The 6,731-nt window shown below is 38.7% G+C and overlaps 1 pseudogene; it reads right to left on the reverse strand.

The window, feature by feature from the left end:
* Positions 1 to 5,065: 5,065 nt before the first annotated feature.
* On the reverse strand, positions 5,066 to 5,204 carry LOC116096242 (annotated as a pseudogene).
* Positions 5,205 to 6,731: the final 1,527 nt, after the last annotated feature.

Consider the following 6,731-nt stretch of genomic DNA (forward strand, 5'->3'; position numbering starts at 1 on the left):
CCCACATGAAATCTCTGTGAAGCTAGGCATTTCTTCTCCCTCTGAGGCCACACAAGGCAACCGAACCAAAAGAACATATCCCACAGGCAGGCAACAACTTTAGAGGTAGCCAGCCCCTGCCCCAGTTTTTCCGGACCCACATGAAGACCAATCTGTTCATCTGTTACATTGGAGTGGAGGGGCTAGGTCCAGCCCATTGGTCTTCCTGTGCAGTGAGGAACCCTGTCTTAACAACAATAAAACAAAGAAAAATCTGGAATATTGTATATTTTAGTAATTTTCTTTGAGCAGTAGGAATATCAGGTGGTATGTGGGGTGGTGTGTGTGTATATGAGAGAGAGAGAGAGTGACAGAGAGAGAGAGACAGAGAGACAGAGAGAGAGACAGAGAGAGACAGAGAGAGACAGAGACGGACGGGGGGCGTCTTACTATGTAGCCCTGGCTGGCCTAAAATTCTCTATATAGACCAAAATTCTCTATATACAGCAGGCTGGCCTAAAATTCACAGAGATCATTCTGCCTCTACCTCTGAAATACTAGGTTAAATGTGTGTACTGCCAAGCCTGGCTAGAGCATTTTCTAAAAGAGATTTTTGTTGTTATAAAAATTTTTAGAGGCTGGATATGTGGATCAGTGGGGCAACAGCAATTGCCACACAGATGGAGGACCAGAGATTTGAATCTGCAGAACCTATGAAAGCCAGATATGGTGAGTGACATCTGTAATCCCAGTGCTCCTGAGGGTAGAAGGAACACAGAGACAGGTGACTCAGAAGCCCGGCTTTGTCAACAGCAAAACAAGAGATGCTGTCTCAAGATGTAGTTGAGGAGGGGTATCAGAGGTGACACTCTAACCTACAGACACAGCCATGGCAAGCCACAGTCACACAGGCAGAAATTATTTTAAGTTGATATTTCCCCAAATAGAAGAAAAGATAATTTTCCTGATATCAGATAATTGCAAATATTCTTTTTAAAAATTATTATCAACATTTATTCATTATGTAAAAGGATGTTTTTTTGTTATGACATTTTCATGTGTATACTTTATACTTTGCTCATAGCCGTGTCCCCATTATCCTCTCTTGTCCCTCTTACTGGTCCCCTTCATCTCCTCAGATAGTATAGTACCCCTTCTACTTTGTCATCATTCATATATATATATATATATGTATATATATATATGTATATATATGTGTGTGTATGTATATATATATTTCATATATATTTTACACACATACACATATATATAAAATCATACATATATAATTTTAATAAGACAAAACTTTAACATTGGTCTTTCTGACTATGGCTCATTTCCTCAACAACGTGGCCTTCAGTTTTATCCATTTTCTTAAAATTGACAAGATTTTTTTCCATTTTTTTTTTTTTTTTTTTTTTTTTTTTTTTTTTTTGGTTTTTCGAGACAGGGTTTCTCTGTGTAGACCTGGCTGTCCTGGAACTCACTCTGTAGACCAGGCTGGCCTCGAGCTCAGAAATCTGCCTGCCTCTGCCTCCCAAGTGCTGGAATTAAAGGTGTGCGCCACCACTGCCCAGTTGATTTTTTCCATTGTAATGAAGTTTTTGTGTATGCTATGTGTGTATACATGTACGTATGTAGGAATCCTTGCCTGTGCGGCAACATTTGGAAGGCAGACACTGATATTGAGATACTTTTTTGCAATCTTTTCTCTACCTTATTTTAATTACATTTATTTATCTCTCTATTCATACACATGTGTTAACAGTACATATAGAAGTCAGAGGACAACTTGTAGGAATGGGTTTTTTCTACCATGTGGATCCTAGATATCAAACTCTGGTCATGCTTGAAAGCAAATGCCTTTTAGCCACAGTTCTGTTTTCCCATCCCTAGTTTTGTTTTGTTTTATTTTGTTTTGGTGTGCTCTCTTATTGAACCTAGAACTGGAGGTTTTGTGTACATTGGCTGGCCAGAAAGCTCCTGGGTTTTGCCCAGGATTATGGAAGCATGGTTCTACCTTTGCCTTTTTCTATGGGTGCTAGGGATTAGAATTTAAGTCCTAATGCTTGTATAGCAAGTTCTGAATCCACTGAGCCATCCCCTCAGCCCACAATTTTATATTCCTTTATGAATAAAACTTCATTTTATATATATCCTATATATGTTACAATGTATAATATATTTATATGTGTAATATCTAAATTAATACATATTTATATATATTTCCTTATGCCTTTTTTGTTGGTGGACATCTAGGTTAACTTTAAGACTTAGCTATAGTAAACAGTGCCTTAATAAATATGAATGTGCAGGTATCTTTGTTGTATATTAACTTCAGCATCAGATATAATAGAAGATATTTCTAGTTTTAGTGTTTTAAGGAGCCGCTGTACTAATTTCTATAGTTGTTTTTACTAAGGGTATAAGTGTTTGTTATTGTCTCCACATTCTCTAGTAGCTCAGTGTAGCTTTGATTCTCATTTCGCTGATGGCTAAGGGTGTTGAAAGCTTTTCCTCATATGTACTTGTAATTTTTACTTTAAGAACTTGCTTATTTGTTGACTGGATACCATTTTTGGTGTTTGACAGTCTGAGCTTTTTATATGTTGTACATTTAATTATAGTTAAACATATAAATGTTAACTCTTTTCTTGCTTTTCTTAACTGTGTTGTCTCATTTGCTCTGTATATGCTTTCTGATTTCTTGCAAAGCCATTTTTCTGTCCATGCTCTTATATCTAGGACTATTGGAATGCTCTTCAAATAGCCCTTGCCTATGCCTATAACTTGAAATGTTTCTCCTATTTTCTTCTAGAAGGTTCAAGGTTTTAAAGTCTTAAATTCAGGTCTCAATCCAGCTTTGAATATGTTTTCTTGCAGGATAAGAGATAACTGATTTTTTTTTCACTTTGTGACATGTGGACATCCATATTTTCCAGTACCATTTGTTGAAGAAGCTGTCTTTTCATTATATGTTTTAGAGATATTGAAAACAAGGTGGCTATGTGCATTTAAATTGTGTGTTATTTTATTATTCCATTGGTCTATGTGCCTGTTTTTGTGCTAGCATCATTCTGGTTTTTATAGTATGGCTCTGCAGTATCATTTGAAATCTGGTACTATGATTTCTCTGTCATTGCTCTTTCTGCTCAGGATTATTTTGTCAATCTGGGATCTTTTGTGCTGCCATAATAAAACCTTACCATTGTGTTTTCTGTTTCTCTGAGAAAGATGATTGGAATTTTAATGGAGCTTGCATTTATTCTGTAGATCACTTTTTGTAATTAACCATTTTCATAGTATTAATTCTGCAAATCAGTGTTCATTTCTTCTTATATCTCCTTCAATTTCTTCAGTTTTTTTTAACCTATTAAAAAACCCACCTTGGTTACCTTTGTTTCCAGCTAGACACCCTTCCTCCTTTTTGGATGTTGTGAATAGAATTGTTTCCTTGATTTCTTTCTCAGTATGTTCATTATTATCCAGAAACTAATTTTTGCATTTTGCTTTTTTGTTATCCTTTTATTTGACTGCAATTGATTGCCATGTCCAATATATTTTTAAACTTGTTATTGGATCTTTGTGAATTTCACATCACCCATCCCAATCCCACTCATCTACCCCCTCTCCTCTTACCCACTCTCCATACTTGCAACTCACCCTCCCCCCCCAAACAGAGAAAAATCTCATTGTGGAAGCTGCAGTGTGTCACTGTGTATCCCACAGTATACCCTTTTTTCCCACACTTCTTTGCTTGCAAATGTTTATTTCAGTGACTCCTTGGTCTGGTGCAAGGCCTCTGGTTTGGGCTAAGCTATCAGTATTGGAATCTCACTGGGACTCTTGGGTATCCTGTTCTTGTTCTGTGTTATGGAAATCCTTGTAGTTTTGGATCTATTGGCCTGGCCCCTTCATGAATTCCAACAGTTCATCAATGGGGTAGATGTTAAGGTGTTATAATTCAAAGCCCTGGGTCTGGGCTTGAGAGGTATTTGAGCCAGTCAGCCCATCAGCTTTCCCACTGTCACACCACTGGGGACAGTTTACTGGCATTCTACATAACCAGGGCCAGCTCTACCCTGCTGCCCGGGTGAAGTGCAGGGCTCACTCTCCTGAGTGCAACAGTTGGCTAGGCATAGAGCTAGCTCTTTTTCACTCATCATGACCCCAGGGCTAGCTTTTCCACCTGCCAGAGGTGACAAGGGATGAGAGCCAGAGATTATCTCTCCTTTGCCCATGTCATTACGGAGCAAACAAGTTGTGGGGCCAGCTCTCTCATGCTCATGCCCTTGGGACCCAGCTAACCCGTACCCCCCACTATCAGGGTGAGTTCTACTGTGAGGTGCAGGGCCCACTCTCCTGAGTGATGCAGCTGGTAAGGGGCAAGGCCAGCTCTCCTGCTCTTAAGACTCCACAGGAACAGGTCTCTTACCTGCTTCAAGTGGTGAGGGGAAAGGAGGTTATCTCTCCCAAATTCATACCACTACACAGGAGATCAGTGGCAGGGCCAGCTCTCCCATGCTCTTTTACTTGGGGACCAGTTCACCTATAACTCCCTCAGTATACAGGACACACTCACCTCAGTACTGCAGCTGGTTAGGGATAGGGTCATCTCTCTTGCTTTCATGTTCTCAGGGACAGCTCTCCCAGTATGCCCAGATGAGGGGTAGGGCCAGTTCTGCACAGCCCTTAGACATTAACATGTGCCTGGGTGGCAGCCAGGCCAGAAACATATGGTTCTGACATCACGGCATGAGCTACTCACATCAGGCTGTTCCTCACTACTCTGGAGTCCCCAGTTCTGCCTTCTCCATTGTGCCCACATCCTTGTGTTTCTCTTTCTCTTCCATTTCTCCACCACTTACTTGTTCCTCATAGTGGCACCCAGGGTCTCTCACTGTCTGGGGTCATCTCAGAAGTGGTCTCGGGAGTGCTATGCACATTATAGCACTGGGTCAGTTCAGGCATGGTTTTGCCTGCCCACATCTGTGCAGTGCCTGACTGGTGATCATCTTAGGCTAGCTCCCTGTCCAGGCCCCCTGGTGCTGGTCTGGTGTTCAACCCAGGCTTCCTTAATTCAACGAATGTTAGGCTACTAATCAATCATTCGGATGTTCATAGGTAGGTCAGAACACTGAGCAGGACATTGCCTCTCTGCTCTCTGCAGTCTACTGATGCACATGTGACACAACAGCCACACCTTCAATGCTTCTAGGGGCAGGCAGATCCAATAATTTTTAATATTCATGAATATAAAAGTTATTTTTCTTATTGCTGTAACAAAGGCAAGTTAAGAACATAATGGCTTATTTTGGCTTATGATTGAAAGGTATAGTCTATCATGGTAAAAATGAATACATTATGGTGACCAGAGAGTGAGGCAGCCAGCAAGAAAAGAGAAATAGATGAATGTTGATGCTTAGTTCACTTTACACTCAGGATCCCAGTACATGGAATAATGCCACGCACATTAGGCTATATGTTTCTACTTCGATTAAGACATATGCAGAAATTTGTCTCCTATGTAACTGTAGGTCCTGTCAAGTTAACAATATTATATATTCCAGTGGACTTTTAAATATGGGATCATATTACTTGGAAGTAAGGATAATTTGACATCTTCCTTTTCTGTTTGTATCCCTTTATTTCTCTTGTCTAAATTCTTTGGATAAAAATTCAAGCAGTAATTGGGCAGTGGTGGCGCACACCTATAATCCCAGCACTTGGGAGGCAGAGGCAGGTGGATTTCTGAGTTCGAGGCCAGCCTGGTCTACAGAGTGAGTTCCAGGACAGCCAGGGCTACATAGAGAAACCCTGTCTCAAAAAAACCTAAATAGATAAATAAATAAATAAATAAATAAATAAATAAATAAATTTAGGCAGTAAATGAATAACAATGGAGAAAATAGACACCCTTATCTTTTTTTTTTTATTTTAGAGGAAATGCTTTTTCATTTTTCTCTTTCATAGTGTAACATTATAGTATGTTGAGATATTTTTCTCTTATTCCTAATTTCTCAGGGCTTTTATCAAGTTTGTCAAAAAAGCCTTTTAAACAATATGTTAAAGTAATCATGTGATTTCTATTTTTATAGTAGCTGATTTTTACAGCAGGGATAACAATCATCTTTTTAATTTCTTTATTTAAGTACTCATAATTACAAATTCCCTTCTTACAGCTTCTTTTATTGTATTCTAAAAATTCTAATTGCATTTTCAGTGATCATTCCAGAGTATTGCTTAATATGCATATATTTATATATAGTCAATAATTTTTCTTGCTATTGAGTTGAAGTTTGATTTCATTATGATATGAAAACTGAAAGAAAGAATTTTTGTATTTCTTTGTGGCCTAGATTGTATTCTTTTTAGAAAAGGTCCCATTTGCTGCTGAGAAGCATGTCAAAGCGGTTGTAGAGTGTCCTATATACATCTTGGTTATGTCTCTTTCATCTGTGGTGCAGTATAACTCTGGAGTTTCACTGGGAATGTTTTTTGTCTTAAGCAGTCTGTCTATTAATGATAAAGAGTATTGGTCTATCTATTAATGATAATGGGTAATGAAATCACCTACTATTATTGTACCTGGACCGGTTTTTCCTTCTATGCAGTAGTGTTTTATAAAATTGAATGTACCCCTCATTATAACATTTACTGATTATATTTGTCTTGTCTAAGTTTTGCTTACAGACTACTTTGTTAGAACTATGGTTACCCCTGCTTGCTTTGAGCTTCAGCTTGCTACATTT

This window comes from Mastomys coucha, chromosome X (assembly GCF_008632895.1).
Source record: "Mastomys coucha isolate ucsf_1 chromosome X, UCSF_Mcou_1, whole genome shotgun sequence".
In the NCBI taxonomy this organism is placed as follows: domain Eukaryota; kingdom Metazoa; phylum Chordata; class Mammalia; order Rodentia; family Muridae; genus Mastomys; species Mastomys coucha.